The sequence below is a fragment of the Pelobates fuscus genome, chromosome 5 (assembly GCF_036172605.1).
Source record: "Pelobates fuscus isolate aPelFus1 chromosome 5, aPelFus1.pri, whole genome shotgun sequence".
Classification (NCBI taxonomy): domain Eukaryota; kingdom Metazoa; phylum Chordata; class Amphibia; order Anura; family Pelobatidae; genus Pelobates; species Pelobates fuscus.
Window position 1 is genome coordinate 38,955,439 of NC_086321.1, and position 17,485 is coordinate 38,972,923.

The 17,485-nt window shown below is 43.4% G+C and overlaps 1 protein-coding gene across 2 annotated transcripts in view; it reads right to left on the bottom strand.

The window, feature by feature from the left end:
• Positions 1-17,485, bottom strand: part of LOC134610649 (baculoviral IAP repeat-containing protein 1-like) — an 87,968-nt gene that overhangs the window by 19,777 nt on the left and 50,706 nt on the right. The gene's annotated exons all lie outside the window — the stretch shown is intronic.

Consider the following 17,485-nt stretch of genomic DNA (forward strand, 5'->3'; position numbering starts at 1 on the left):
AGGTCCTACTCTCACAGTCTAATGTCTGCTCTTATGAGATTAACCCACTTACTTGGGGGAAAAAATTCCATCTGAGGCTCTCTGCAGTACAAGGATAAACAGGTCCCTATTTAGCCTTGTACTGCAGAGATCCTCAGATGGAATTTTTTCCCAAGTAAGTGGTTAATCTCATAAGAGCAGACATTAGACTGTGAGAGTAGGACCTGCCAAAGATGGGGTACATTGACGTTGTGGCAGGCTTATGCAATGTATGATCATATAATGTAACTAAATCCCCATTATTTTTTGCCTAGATAAGGTGTTTTTAAATAAAACCTTTTAAAAACTAATAAAATCTGTCAACATTGAAGTTGCTGTTTAGTAGATAGGAGACTGCGCTGGATCTTGTGTATTGTTTATTATATATATATATATATATATATATATATATATATATATATATATATATATATAAAACACATATACATATTAGCAGTATATAGCCACATTGTATTTTAAAACACAGACGGAGGGGGTAGTCTGAACAAAGGCACTACATATGACTGAAGTCATATATTTGTCTGGGATACATTTTCTGTACAGATGGATTATACCTGCTTGATTCTAATAATTCATTTTATTTATTTAAAAAAATATTTTACCAGGGAGGATACATTGGGATTTCGCTTGTTTTCATGTATAGGTGCTGGGTCCACAAAACATTGCACTGTTACAATAGGATACAATATAAAAAAAATACAATATACAAACAATATATATATGTACACATACACATACATACATATATAAATTTAATACATAACAGGTGATAAATATATTCAACCATGATAGGTGCATTCTGTACTGAGGTATATTGCCATAGATCTCTTAAAATATTTTAGATGAATGAAGATTTAATAACTGTGTCCCTGAGGTAGAGATGAGCGAACTCGAACTGTAAAGTTCGGGTTCGTACCGAACATTATGATTTTTGGACCCCGAACTCGAGCCCGGACATTTCAGTAACAGTTCGGGTTAGAGTTCGGTGTTCGGCGATTTATTGGTGCATTTTGAAAAGCTGCAGGGCAGCCAATCAAGCTGTTTGACTCCAACAAGCGTTTGACTCCAAACTAATGGCATGGCTGTAATTGGCCAGTGCAGCATGTGACCCAGCCTCTATATAAGCTGAAGTCACATGAGCTCTTATTAGTGTAGGGAGAGGATGCTGCAGCTGTGAGGGACAGATTAGGAAAGAATTCTGGTGTTGAATCTGCAACCTACGGAGATTATTTTTGTGGGTGCTATACTAAATTTGTGTACCCTGCCCTGAGCCCAGTGCCACAGAGAAATAAGCAATCAGTATGTGCCAGGCACATTACTTTAATCCTGTTATGGTAGCTCAGTGGGAAACATCTAGGCAATTTTAAATACTGCTGTGACATAGCAGTTTGAAAAATTCAAATTGTTTTGGTGCTAAAAAGTAAATTTGTGGCGTGCACTTCATATCTGAGAGTCAAATAGAACCGTTAAATACTGTGGTTACATCGCACTTTGAAAAATTAAAAAAAAAATTGTGCTAAAAAGTACATTTGTGACGTGCACTTCATATCCGAGAGTCAAATAGAACCGTCAAATACTGTGGTCACATCGCAGTTTGAAAAATTCAAATTTACCATCTGTTAGTTTGATGGGTGAATGCAAAGAATGAGGAGAGCGTCAAATAAGGGACGTGGCACTGGTCGTGGTGCTGCTGGTGTTGGTGGAGCTCCTGATGCAGGGAGAGGACGTGGACGATCTGTGCCAGCTACACGCACAAGTGAAACACCTTCCTCAGGTGCGAGTAGGCGACAGAACTTTCTGCGTTATTTGGTAGGCCCGAATGCCGCTCTAAGAATGGTGAGGCCAGAACAAGTACAGGCGATAGTAGATTGGATGGCTGACAGTGCCTCCAGTTCCTTCACATTGTCTCCCACCCGGCCCCCTGCTGAAAGCTCAGAGTTGGCACCTGCAGCCCATGGCCATCTGTCTTTCACCTCAGCCCCTTGCAAATCAGCCAAGCAGTCTGAGCCACAAGTCATGCAGCAGTCTTTTATGCTTTTTGATGACTTTGCTGGTGGGGTTTCTGTGTGCCATCCACCTAGCCCTGCCCCAGAAGTGGAAGAGATTGTGTGCACTGATGCACAACCACTTATGTTCAGGATGTGGACATGCGAGGACCACCGCAGCACGTCTCTGATGATGACGAAACACAGGTGCCAACTGCTGTGGCTTTCTGCAGTGTGCAGACCGGCAAGGAGGGCAGGGTTGAGGAGTGGGTTAGATGATGATGTGGAGGATGATGAGGTCCTAGACCCCACATGGAATCAAGGTCATGCGACTGACGTGTGCAGTTTGGAGCAAGAGGCGGTGGTCGCACAGAGGCACCAGCACAGCATAAGAGGGAGCAGGGTGCAAAAGCGGAGTGGCCGTCCCCTAGACAGTACGCCTGCTACTGCCCACCACACCCAGGGACCGAGCACACCAAAGGCAGCTCCATGGAGTTCCCTGGCGTGGCAGTTTTTCAGACAATGTGCTGATGACAAGACACAAGTGGTTTGCACGCTGTGCAATCAGAGCCTGAAGCGAGGCATAAACGTTCTAAACCTCAGCACAACCTGCATGACCAGGCATCTACATGCAAAGCATGAGCTGCAGTTGAGTAAGCACCTCAAAAACCAAGAAAGGTCTCAAGCTCCTCCTGCTTCCTCTTCTGCTGCTGTCTGGGCCTCTTCCTCCACCTCTGGAGTGACAGTGGCACCAGCAAACAGAGGATGTGGCAGCAACGCCATCACATCCGCCACTGTCCCCAAGCATCTCCACACTGTCCCATGGAAGCGTTCAGCTGTCCATCTCCCAAACACTGGAGAGAAAGAGGAAGTACGCCCCTATCCACCCGTGATCCCTGGCCCTGAATGCTAGCATTTCAAAATTCCTGGCCTTTGAAATGCTGTCATTCAGTCTGGTGGAGATGGACAGTTTTAAAATTCTGATGGCGGTGGCTGTCCCACAGTACGTGGTTCCCAGCCGCCACTACTTTTCCAGACAAGCCATCCCTTCCCTGCACAACCAATTGGCGGACAAAATCAGGTGTGCACTGCGCAACGCCATCTGTGGTAAGGTCCACATAACCACTGATACGTGGACCAGTAAGCACGGGCAGAGATGCTAAATCTCCCTAACTGCACACTGCACAAATGTAGTGGCGGCTGGGCCTGAGGCGGATAGCAGTTTGGCGCATGTCCTTCCGCCACCAAGGATTGCAGGGCATTTCTCTTTGCCTCCTGTTGCCTCCTCCTCCTACTTCGCTTCCCCCTCTTCTACCACCTCCTCATCCGGTCAGCGTAACACCTTCACCACCAACTTCAGCACAGCCAGGGGGAAATGACAGCAGGCTGTTTGCCTGGCGCATGTGCTGAATGTGGTGGTGCAGAAATTCCTTAAAAACTACCCAGATATATCAGAACTACTGCAGAAAGTGCTGACCATCTGTGCGCGCTTTCGGCGTTCTCGCTTGTCTGCGCTGCAGCGTAACTTCGGCCTTCCTGCTCACCGCCTCATATGCGACGTGCCCACAAGGTGGAACTCAACCTTGCACATGCTGGAGAGACTGTGCGAGCAGCAGCAGGCGATAGTGGAGTTTCAGCTGCAGCACGCACGTTCGAGGCCGAACTCGAACTTTTTGTAGATGTTCACCCAAACCCGGCGAACATAAACATCCAGGTGTCCGCTCATCTCTACCCTGAGGTTATTCCATAATTGCAGTTCTCTGTAGAAAAATGAGGATCGAGCCAATTTGTTTTTTGTATTGCACTATGCTAAATATTGTGCTGGTAGTGGTTTGGAGGATATAGGGGGTGGGAACAGCTGGGGAGAACATTCTACTCAGGTAGGATGGGGGCTTCCCAGAAAAGCTCTTATGCACAAGGCTGGAAAGATGAAGAGTGCGTCAGGATTCCAGTGATAGCCAGTTTAGCTCTTTTGACATGTCACAGTGGTGGGTAAAGTAATTACATTCTAGTACAAAGCTGCAGAACGAATTATAAAATGTATTAACTTTATGAAGGTGGGTTTGCGATGCAGGTGCATACACTACATCCCCATAATCAATGACCGGCATTAGCATTTGTTACACTATCTGTTTCCTTACTGTAGGGCTTAGGCAGGATTTGTTTCTGTACAGGGCACCTAGTTTGGGGTAAAGTTTTGAAGAGGTTTTTTCAATGTGAAGGCCAAAGGATAGATTGGGGTCTAGCAACATACCTAGATATTTGAAAGAACAGACTGTGGTCAGTGTGCTATTTGAATTTGTTCTAAAACATAGTTGTCAATTTTGTAGTTTACGTAATTTAGGTACAGTTCCAAAGATTATTGTAACAGTTTTGTCAGTGTTTAGGAAGAGTTTGTTAACCACTATCCACTTTTCTACCTCTGTGAATTGGTTTTGGAGCACAGTCTCAAGCTGCGGTAGATTGGGTTTACTTGCGTAGATTACAGTGTGTGTATACATGTGTACAGTTGAGGATTTGCAGATGTTAGGCAGATAATTTATAAATAACGTGAATAGTAGGAGACCGAGTATGGAGCCTTGAGGAACACCTGTCAGGGTACCTGAGGCCTCTACCTCTAAGGGAGGTAGAGACTTGGTGGTTTATCCGTCCAGGCGAGCTGTTTCCTCCGTTCCTCGCGGTTCATCCAGTCACTTAAACACCGGCCGCGAGGAATCCACGTCCTTTTCTAGCAGGACGCTCAATACGTGACGTCATGACGCTATCACGAGCGACCTGTCACTCAAGTCTCCGATATCCAATCGGTACTTGTCAGAGGCGTGACTACCATCCAGAGCCAGGGTATTTAAGCTTACTTCTCACTTCAGCTCATTGCCCTGTCGTGGTTCTAGCTTGTCTAGTCACTCAGCGCTCTGGTATTCTTGTTTGCTCTATTGGTTTTGACTCGGCTCGTTGTACTACCCTGCTTCTCTGTTATCCCTTGACCCGGCTTGTCTCTCGCTTATCTGTCTTCTCGTTCCCTCGACCTCGGCTTGTCTCTGACTATTCTCTATTACTCTCGGTACGTTAGTCCGGCCATTCTAAGGCCCGGTATACGTACCTTTCCTCTCTTTGTACTCTGCGTGTTGGATCCCTGTCCCGATCCTGACATTACGACAGGGCCAATGGATCCTGCAGGTACAAACAGTCAGCTTGGTTCTTCGGATCCCAGGTTTGACGCCATGGAGCATAGGATGGATCAGATGGCTTTGGCACTACAGGCACTTTTGTCCCGTGCTAGTAATCCACCTGAGGAGACACGTACTCCTTCTATTTCTCCTGCAGTCTCAGGTCTAGAGGTAGCCACTGTAGGTGCTTCTTCCCGTATTACCCCACCAGTACGTTATGGCGGGTCACCGGAGAAGTGTCGTGGCTTTCTAAACCAGATTAGCATCCATTTCGAATTACAACCCCGCTCTTATCCTACTGATAGAGCGAAGGTTGGATTTATTATCACTCTACTCATTGAAAAAGCTTTGAGATGGGCCAATCCTTTATGGGAGAATGATAACCCACTAGTCTATAATTATAATGCCTTTGTAGCTGCGTTTAGAAGAACTTTTGACCCCCCTGGTAGGAAGGTCAATGCAGCTAGATTACTGTTGCGCCTTAGACAAGACAATCGAACACTTGTGGATTATGCACTAGAGTTCAGGTCCTTGGCGGCAGAAGTTAAGTGGAACGAACAGGCTTATATAGATGTGTTTCTGAATGGGTTATCAGATGTAATTCTTGACGAGGTCGCTACTAGAGAACTCCCTGAAAATTTGGAGGATTTAATTTCTTTTATATCTCGTATTGATGAACGCTTAAGAGAGAGGCTGAACACTCGAGATAGGACCCGTAGACCCTTCTTTAAACTAGCGCCTACCTTTCAAATTTCTGAGTTCGAGGACTTACGTATTCCTGAACCTATGCAGATAGGCAGTACTCATCTCACAGAGAGTGAGAGACAGTACAGGAGAAGGGAGGGCTTATGTATGTATTGTGGAGTCAGGGGTCATTTACGCCTAAACTGTCCCAATCGTTCGGGAAACGCTCGCACCTAAGTTCCTCTAGAGGACAGGCCTTGGGTGTTTCTACTTTGTCCTCTATTCACAACTACAAAGAGCTCAGGCTTCTGTTACCCGTTTCTTTAAAGTGGGAGAAGGGAGTAGTTAAGACTATGGCACTAATCGATTCTGGAGCTGCTGAGAGCTTTATAGATCAGGGTTTTGCTGCCAAGCATGCTATTCCATCCCAGTTAAAAGAGACACCACTGGCCGTTGAGGCCATCGATGGTAGACCGTTACTTGAGCCTGTTATTTTCCATGAGACCATACCGATTAACTTAACTGTTGGCATTCTACATAGAGAAGACATATCCTTACTGCTCATTTCTTCTCCGTCTATTCCCATAGTGCTGGGGTACTCCTGGTTGAGGAGACATAACCCTATTATTAATTGGGAGTCAGGGGAGATAGTTTCGTGGGGACAGAATTGTCAAGAGAAATGCTTGCGGAAAGTCTCACCTCTCGGCTTAACCAATACAGCGGCTAACTCTGATAATCCTACAGAGACACAAACTCCGTCTCAGTATCTAGATTTAAAGGCTGTATTTGACAAAAAGAAAGCCGATACCTTACCCCCACACAGGTCCTTTGATTGCAAAATTAACCTACTCCCTGGTACCATGCCGCCCAGAGGTCATGTATACCCGTTATCTACGAAAGAGAACTCAGTTCTAGAGGAGTATATTCACGAAAATTTAGACAAGGGATTCATTAGAAGGTCCTCCTCTCCTGCCGGGGCTGGATTTTTTTTTGTTAAAAAGAAGGATGGTTCTCTGAGGCCTTGTATTGATTATCGAGGCCTAAATAAGATAACCATTAAAAATGCCTATCCAATCCCCTTGATTACCGAACTCTTCGATCGTTTGAAGGGCTCTACAATTTTCACCAAGTTGGACCTCAGAGGGGCATATAACTTGGTGAGAATCCAGCAGGGACATGAGTGGATGACGGCATTCAATACTCGATATGGTCACTATGAATATACTGTTATGCCTTTTGGGTTATGCAATGCACCAGCTGTATTCCAGGATCTGATAAATGAGGTTCTTAGGGAATTTCAGCAAGATTGCGTCATTGTATACCTAGATGATATACTCATTCATTCTAGTGACATTGAGATTCATCACAAGCAAGTCAGGAGGGTTTTGCACAAGCTTCTCCAGCATGGCTTGTACTGCAAGTTGGAGAAATGTAGCTTTGATCAAACCCAGGTAACCTTTCTCGGCTATGTGATCTCTGGGGAGGGATTTAAGATGGATCCGGATAAGCTCCAATCCATTCTAGAGTGGCCTTTACCCAAAGGTCTTAAAGCCGTACAGAGATTTATTGGTTTTTCTAATTATTATAGGCGCTTTATTAAGGGCTATTCTTCCATTATCGCACCTATCACTAACATGACCAAACAGGGGGCTGATACTAAGAATTGGACTACTGAAGCTCTCCTGGCGTTCAAAACTCTCAAGGAGCTTTTCGCTTCCGCTCCAATTTTAGTTCACCCCGACACTTCTCTGCCTTTTTTACTTGAGGTAGACGCATCAGAGACTGGTTTAGGTGCTGTCCTATCTCAAAGGTTGGGTGTTGATAAACCATTACATCCATGTGGATTTTTCTCTAAAAAATTGACCGGTACTGAGAGCAGGTATGACATTGGTGACAGAGAATTACTAGCGGTTATCAAGGCTTTGAAAGAGTGGAGACATTTATTGGAAGGTACTTTACATCCTGTTACCATTCTGACAGACCACAAAAACTTGTCTTATATCGGAGAGGCCAAACGTCTGTCCTCCAGGCAGGCTCGTTGGTCGTTGTTTCTTACCCATTTCAATTACGTTCTGACTTACAGACCTGGGTCAAAGAATTCTAAAGCCGATGCGCTATCTCGCCAATATGAGCCCTCTGCCTCAGTTGAACCACTGTTGTCCTCCATTGTACCCAAATGCAATATTATTGCTAATACCAGTCTCAAAATTCATTCTCCGCTACTTGACCAGATCTTGAAGTCACAACATCTAGCTCCTGGAAACACTCCTGAGGGAAGAAACTTTGTTCCTCCTGAACTTCAACTGGAGCTCTTACAATGCTTTCACGAAAGTAAAATAGCTGGTCATCCTGGTATTCGCAAGACATACTCTCTGATATCCAAGGATTTCTGGTGGCCTTCACTTCGAAAAGATATTGAGGAGTTCGTCGCAGCTTGTGAGACTTGTGCCAAGACTAAACTACTTCATGCATCTCCATGTGGTCTGTTACACCCCTTGGACATTCCTGAGAAACCTTGGTCCTGTTTGTCCATAGACTTTATCGTTGATTTGCCTGCTTCCAAGAGACAGACTGTTATTCTCACGGTGGTGGATAGATTTACTAAGATGGCCCATTTCGTGCCATTACCTAAACTTCCGACTTCTCCTGAATTGGCGGAGATTTTTGCGAGAGAGGTTTTTCGCCTACATGGGATTCCTTCAGAGATTGTTTCTGATAGAGGTTCTCAATTTGTCTCACGTTTCTGGAGATCCTTTTGTTCTCAAATGGGCATCAAATTGAACTTCTCCTCTGCCTATCACCCTCAGTCTAACGGAGCTGCTGAACGTACTAATCAAAAGATCGAACAGTATCTACGTTGCTTTGTTTCCGAACACCAGGACGATTGGGTCGGTCTGATTCCTTGGGCGGAGTTCGCACACAATAACCTTGTTTGCGATTCAACTCGCTCTAGCCCTTTCTTCATGAACTATGGCTTTCATCCTTCGATTTTTCCTTCGGTTTCCTCTTCTCAGGGGATACCGTCGGTTGATGATCATGTCGCCAACCTGAAGAAATTATGGGATCAGACTCGGCAAATTCTATTACATAGTTCCTCGCTGTTCAAGAAACACGCTGACAAGCATAGAAGAGCGGCTCCTGTTTTTGTTCCTGGGGATAGGGTATGGTTGAGTACCAAGAATATTCGCCTAAAAGTTCCATCTATGAAATTTGCTCCTCGTTACATAGGCCCTTACAGGGTTCTCACTCGTATCAATCCGGTTGCGTATCGCCTTGCTCTGCCACCTGCCTTACGCATTCCTAACTCCTTTCATGTCTCCTTGTTGAAACCTCTTATTTGCAACAAATTCTCCTCTAAGGCCTCCTCACCTCGTCCTGTTCAGGTGGAGGGGCGGGAGGAGTACGAGGTCAGCTCCATCATTGACTCCAGAATTTCAAGGGGAAAATTGCAATATCTGGTCAACTGGAGGGGATATGGTCCTGAGGAGAGGAGTTGGGTACCTCAGGAGGACGTTCATGCTTCTCGCCTTCGCAGAGCATTTCACCTCCGCTTCCCATCTCGCCCCGGTTCATTCCGCCCGGTGGGCGTATCTGAGAGGGGGGGTACTGTCAGGGTACCTGAGGCCTCTACCTCTAAGGGAGGTAGAGACTTGGTGGTTTATCCGTCCAGGCGAGCTGTTTCCTCCGTTCCTCGCGGTTCATCCAGTCACTTAAACACCGGCCGCGAGGAATCCACGTCCTTTTCTAGCAGGACGCTCAATACGTGACGTCATGACGCTATCACGAGCGACCTGTCACTCAAGTCTCCGATATCCAATCGGTACTTGTCAGAGGCGTGACTACCATCCAGAGCCAGGGTATTTAAGCTTACTTCTCACTTCAGCTCATTGCCCTGTCGTGGTTCTAGCTTGTCTAGTCACTCAGCGCTCTGGTATTCTTGTTTGCTCTATTGGTTTTGACTCGGCTCGTTGTACTACCCTGCTTCTCTGTTATCCCTTGACCCGGCTTGTCTCTCGCTTATCTGTCTTCTCGTTCCCTCGACCTCGGCTTGTCTCTGACTATTCTCTATTACTCTCGGTACGTTAGTCCGGCCATTCTAAGGCCCGGTATACGTACCTTTCCTCTCTTTGTACTCTGCGTGTTGGATCCCTGTCCCGATCCTGACAACACCACACGTGACTGGAAGAGGGAGGGAGGCGCTATCAGAAATGGTCCCATATTGCAATCGGTCTGATACATATGATTGAAACCAGGTTAGTGGACAATCACCAATACCTGAGTTTTTACGTTTTTGCTAAATAATTCCATAGTCTACTGTGTCAAAGTGTCACATCATGCCATGTTCTGCGGAGATGTCTGGCTTTGGCTTCTGGTATCCAGTACTCTTTTTACATTTCTTTTTTTTTTTTCTTGGTTTTTCTGTTTTTCTGGTTTTCTATTCTATGTCTGGTTTTGTTTATGCTGGGTTTTTCTGGGTTCATTCCTGTAATCTGTCCCTGGAATTCCCAGTGTCCAGATTTCCTTTAAATGCTTGTTTTGTTTTGTTGCCACACCCGTTTGTTTTCCATTTTCCTTTTGTTTCAGTCTGGACTTGCAGCAGTGTTTCAAGTCTCTGCCCTTTCTTGCAGGAAAGTGCTATTGTGGTTTAGTATGGTTCTTTTAGCAAACATTAGGCAGTGTAGGACCTGCCAAATATGGGGTACATTGGCGTTGTCGCAGGCTTATGCAATGTATGATCATATAATGTAACTAAATCCCCATACTTTACATATATAGTGCTTAGTTATGTCTCCTCTTGTTTTGCCTATTATATCTTGTCTTGTTTCATTTTGTAATCCCAGTCCATGTACAGTCCTGTCCTGCCCCTGTTTAGTTAATGTTCCCTTATGTATTGTGTTCTGGGTTTAGCTTCCTATCCTTCTCTGGTTCTGGGTTCTATTAGTTCTGTCTTGTTTTTATGTTTGGTGCCTGTTCTAGTCTTGCCTTGTTTCTGTACTGGATACATGTCTGCAGAAGAGCCCCCCTATCCAGTTCATGGGAGGTCTGCATATCAAGCTCCTAGTTCCTGGGATCCGCTGTAGCTGCATCAGGGTTCTGGTATGTGGCTGCGCAAATGCTGGTGCTCAACACCAGGGGGTGTGTGGCTACCCTGCACCAGACCCTGTTAGTCTATTACCACGCTGAGACTCCCAACAACATCAGGCACTCAGGGGTCCCGGTTTCTGTACCGCCACCTGTGACACAAAGGCCTTGGCAAAATCAAGGAAAACAGCTCCAGTTAAAGTTAAGTCTCCTCGTTCCATGCCAATTTGGATGTAATTGCAAACTTTTAAGAGGGCAGTCGAAAGTTGAGTGATTTAGACGAAAGCCTGATTGATCAGGTGTCAGTTTATTTGTTGATAATTTTCAAATAGTTGCGTATAGATTTATTTTTCCAAGATTTTTGACAATACCAGGAGCAATGATATCGGGCGATAGTTAGATACCAAAGTAGTGTCACAACTTTTATGGATAGGTACTACTTTTACAGTCTTCCAAAGTTTGGATATGTATCCAGACACCATTGATTAGGGTACTGACAGGTTTAGAAATTGCTGGCGCACAAAGCTGGGATTTGATCTGGTCCACACTCTTTTTTTTTTCATTTTTAAATGAAAAAATGAAATGTGTGTGTATGAATGTGTAGTAGTGTTTGTATCAGTATGGTGTCATTCTGTGTATCTGAATGTGTAATTATGTGTGTGTCATTCTGTGTATCTGCGTGTGTGTATCTGTGTATCTGCATGTGTGTTAGTGTGTTTGTATTTGTATTTGCATGGGTGTCATTGTAGCTGTGTGTCTGTGTATGTGTGTCAGTGTGTGCCCCTGTGTGTCTGTATTTGTATGTGTGTTCACATTTGTATTAGTGTCATTCTGTGTATCTGTGTGACTGTGTACCTGCATGTGTGTCATTATGTGTGTATCTTTGCATCTGTAAGCATGTCAGTGTTTGCATATGTATATATGTAAGTGTGTGCATCTGCATGTGTATCTGTGTCTGTGTGTGTATGGGTATCAGTGTGCATCTGTGTGTATATGTGTGTGTGTGTGTGTGACAGTGTATAAGTATATGTGCATAAATCTTGGCATTCAAACGCCAACACTACACACAAATTCACATTCAAATGTCAAACCACTCTTTTCAACTGGCAACAGTGCATAAAATACACTAATCTCAAATACAGAATGGCTTAATCAGAAGAAAATACGCCTGACCTCAACCCAATTGAGATGCTGTGGCATGATCTCAATAAAGCGATTCACACCAGACATCCCAAGAATATTGCTGAACTGAAACAGTTCTGTAAAGAGGAATGATCAAGAATTACTCCTGACCGTTGTGCACGTCTAATCTGCAACTACAGGAAACGTTTGGTTGAATTTATTGCTGCCAAGGAGGTTCAACCAGTTATTAAATCCAAGGGTTCACATACTTTTTCCACCTGCACTGTGAATGTTTACATGGTGTGTTCAATAAAAACATGGCAACATTTCATTCTTTGTGTGTTGTTAGTTTAAGCAGACTGTGATTGTCTATTGTTGTGACTTAGATGATGATCAGATCACCTTTTATGACCAATTTGTGCAGAAATCCATATCATTCCAAAGGGTTCACATACTTTTTCTTGCAACTGTATTCCATTCAAAAACATTATTATAATATTATCACAATTATCATTATGATTTTAATTATGATAAACTTTTTTTTTTTTTTTACTATATACACTACAGGTGATTCTCGAAAAATTAGAATATTGTGCAAAAGTTTATTTATTTCAGTAATGCAACGTAAAAGGGGAAGCTAATATTTGAGATAGACGCATTACATGCAAAGCAAGATAGTTCAAGCCGTGATTTGTCATAAGTGCAATGATTATGGCTTACAGCTCATGAAAACCCCAAATCCACAATCTCAGTAAATTAGAATATTGTGAAAAGGTGCAATATTCTAGGCTCAGTGTCCCACTCTAATCAGCTAAGTAAGCCATAACACCTGCAAAGGGTTTCTGAACCTTTAAATGGTCTCTCAATCTGGTTCAGTAGGAATGTTCCCAAAGTGCTGTATCAAAGCACATTAATAGAAAGTTATGTGGAAGGGAAAAGTGTGGAAGAAAAAGGTGCACAAGCAGCAGGGATGACCGCAGCCTGGATAGTATTGTCAGGAAAAGGCCATTCAAAAGTGTTGGGGACTTTCACAAGGAGTGGACTGAGGCTGGAGTCAGTGCATCAAGAGCCACTACAAACAGACGAATCCTGGACATGGGCTTCAGATGTTGTATTCCTCTTGTCAAGCCGCTCCTGAACAACAAACAACGTCAGAAGCGTCTTACCTGGGCTAAAGAAAAACAGACCTGATCTGTTGCTTTTCTGATGAGAGCAACTTTTGCATCTCATTTGGAAACCGAGGACCCAGAGTCTGGAGGAAGAATGGAGAGGCACACACTGCAAGCTGCTTGAAGTCCAGTGTGATGTTTCCACAGTCTGTGTTGATTTGGGGAGCCATTTTATCTGCTGGTGTTGGTCCACTGAGCTTCATTAAGTCCATGGTCAACGCAGCCGTCTACCAGGAGATTTTGGAGCACTTCATGCTTCCTTCTGCAGACGAGCTTTATGGAGATGCTGACTTCATTTTCCATGCAAAAAGCACCAAAGCCTGGTTGAATGACCGTGGGATTACTGTGCTTGATTGGCCAGCAAACTCGCCTGACCTGAACCCCCAAGAGAAAGATGAGACATGAGACCGAACAATACAGAAGAGCTGAAGGCTGCTATTGAAGCTTGGATAGATAGAGAAATCCCAAAGGTCAGAGTTTCTGAAAGTGGAACAGAAGGGTCCCACTTACAAAACACGCTGCCACAGGGGTGTGCCCATATCATAGGTATATAGTAAGAATCCCTTGGTATATAAATTCAAAAAAATAATAAATCTTTAATAGATGAACATATTAATGCATATATAAAAAATTAAGTAAATACACCCAAAATCGAAACACAATAATAGGTAAAGTGAAAGAACCGTGAAAAGGAAAGTGCTTATTTACACTGGGTCTAAGTCTAGAATAAAGTCTAGCTAATGAGATGAAATGAGATGTCATCATCAGAAAGATAGCCCTGATTTGGACTTAAGAGTCATTAATCTCTCCAAACAGGCCCTTAATAATGACCATCTCTCACTTTTAGAGAAAGGACTCTCCTTTGTACCAGTACCACCCCTCAACAAATTCATGTGGGTTAAGGACCTTCATTTGTTCGCACGGAAACTTGCTCTACACAAGTTCCATGAAATCAATAAAGAGAAGAAGGCTAAGTCTCATGGTATGTCCAATAGAGAATATGAATGCCTGATGACTCTCATGGACTTGTGGGATGAAAACAACGAAACCAGCCATCCCAGATACACAGACCTTAAACAAAAAAGCAAATTCACTCCCTTTCTGGGAAACTATAGGAACATCGACTTATTTTTAGAAACTATGAAAAATGAAATCGAGAATTTGGACACCAGGTCTCTGGATATCTATCCTAATATGAACCTGTCTAGACGAGAACAACAAGCTCTAAGATCCCTAAAAGACAACACTGATATTATTTTGAAACCCGCAGATAAAGGCGGCAATATCGTTATAATGAATCTTACAGACTATGTGCAAATGGTGCTTAATGTCCTGGAAGACGCAAATACTTATAAAATCCTGGGATCAGATCCAACCAATGATTTCCTTATAAAATACAAGGAGATCCTGGACAAGGGACGCAGTGGAGGGTTGCTATCTGGGGATGAATATGAATTCATCCTCAATCGCCACCCTAGGATAGCAACCTTCTACTGCCTTTCTAAAGTACACCAAAATATGTCCTCTCCGCCTGGTTGTCCCATTGTCTCGGGCATTGAGAACCTGACACAAAACGGAAGCATCTATATAGACAAAATTTTAAGACCATTTGTCGAAAGACTCCCCTCCTACCTTCAGGATACGAAGCAGACCCTTGCCCTTCTAACTAATCTTGAGGTACCACCTCAAGCTAAACTTTGTAGCCTAGACATCGAAGCCTTATACTCATCAATCCCCCATTCAAATGGCATAAGTCATATGCGCCATTTTTTGGAACGAGGGGATTCTGCTATGGCACACACTACTTTCTGTTTGGAACTCCTCGAATATATACTTACCCACAACTATTTTACATTTAAAAACAGATATTACCACCAGATCAGGAGGACAGCGATGGGGACAGCTTGTGCCCCATCTTATGCTAATCTCCATCTAGGATGGTGGGAGGAAAGTCTTTCCCAATATACAGGGATCTCACAATACCTCCCCTTTATATATCTGTGGCGGCGTTACATTGATGACGTCCTTATAGTTTGGTTGGGTAGTCTTGAGGACTTCAACAAGTTCGTCCGAATTCTAAACATGAATGAGGAAAATCTGAGATTCACCAATGAATTTGGGGGCTCAAGCCTCAACTTCCTGGATCTAACAATCTCTATTTCAGCTGAGAATAAAATACATACCACTCTGTATCGTAAATCATAAGCGACCAACAGCCTTCTGAGATGGGACAGCTTTCACCCTGCACCTCTTAAACGAGGTATCCCTACAGGGCAATACCTCAGAATTAGACGTAATTGCAGTACTATTGATGAATTTAAGATCAAAGCCAGGGAACTTAAGAATCAATTCAAGGCCAAAGGGTACCCCAACAGGTGCCTTAAGCAGGCTTACAAAAGAGCACTCGACTCTGACCGTAGTATGTTGATAAGCGGGGATACCCAAAAACCATCTGAGGTCCACAAGAAGAACATACGCCTAATAGCCACCTATGATGCAGGCTGGGAGAACGTCCCTGAGACGTTTTTGGCCACTACTAACGGGTGATCCACACCTTCAAGAAGTACTGGCCCCAAAAGTCTCCATCACGGCTCGGAGAGGAAAAAACTTACGAGATCTTCTGGCTCCTAGCCATCTGAAGACTGGACCCCCCACCACAACATGGCTTCAGACCCCATTGGTGGGGTCCTATGGCTGCGGGAGATGTATCTCATGCAAGTTTATTAAAAAAGATTCGAAAACCGTCAAGGACAGTTTTGAAAAGGAGGCTTTTGCTGTAACCTCCTTTTTTAATTGCAACACATCAGGGGTTGTATATTTACTCACTTGTGAATGTAATAAAAAAATATGTGGGTAAAACGTTTCGCCCCTTTAAGAAACGGATACAGGAACATATCCGATCATGCAAATATGCGACCAAAAACCCAATCTCAAGACACCTTCGTGAATGCCACAATAGCGACCCCAAGGGGTTACGGTTTTGTGGTCTAGAATTGGTTAAAAGAAAGCCCAGACGAGGGGACTATGATAAATTTCTTAGACAAAGAGAATGTTTCTGGATATATCAACTTAAAACCTTGAGTCCAAAAGGTCTTAATGAAGGCTTCTCTTTCTCCCCCTTCCTATAGGTCATAATGTTGTGTTTATATATACACACATACACCACCAAAATACTCCTCCTTTTTACATCTTGTGTATATGTTTGGCCAATTGATTTGGATATTGTTATGTTAACATCTGGCAAAGTCTTATTTTACTTTAACCCTTATGGGTATATCTTCCTTGCTGGATATTTACCTAATTTTGACATCTATCAGTAAGATGATTTCATCTCATTAGCTAGACTTTATTCTAGACTTAGACCCAGTGTAAATAAGCACTTTCCTTTTCACGGTTCTTTCACTTTACCTATTATTGTGTTTCGATTTTGGGTGTATTTACTTCATTTTTTTATATATGCATTAATATGTTCATCTATTAAAGATTTATTATTTTTTTGAATTTATATACCAAGGGATTCTTACTATATACCTATGATATGGGCACACCCCTGTGGCAGCGTGTTTTGTAAGTGGGACCCTTCTGTTCCACTTTCAGAAACTCTGACCTTTGGGATTTCTCTATCTATTTTCACTTCTGGGTTATGCCCTTCAATTGTTGCCCATCTAGTCCGTTTTCTGACTCTCGGGTCAGTGCTTTCTGACCCAGTAGTCATTTTTTTCTTTGCTATTGAAGCTTCCTGGTATTCCATAACATCTCAGCAGTGCCACAGGCTGATAGCTTCCATGCCACGCCGCACTGAGGCAGTAATTGCTGCAAAAGGGGCACAAACCAAGTAGTGAGTCCATATGCATGCTTATACTTTTCAGAGGTCCGATGTTGTTCTGTGTACACTCCTTGTTTTATTGATTGCATGTAATATTCTAATTTACTGAGATTGAAGATTTGGGGTTTACATGAGCTGTAAGCCAGAATCATCGCACTTGACAAATCACGGCTTGAACTATCTTGCTTTGCATGTAATGCGTCTATTTAATACATTAGCTTCCCCTTTTGCATTGCATTACTGAAATACATGAATTATTGCACGATAATCAAAATTTTTGAGTATCACCTGTATATTAATTCTGATTCAAAGACAGTGGTCATGAATTCTGAAAATGTAAGCAGAATACCTCTAGTGGCTATCAATTAGAAACTAGAAGCACTTCCTAATGGAGACGTTCAATAATTGAAA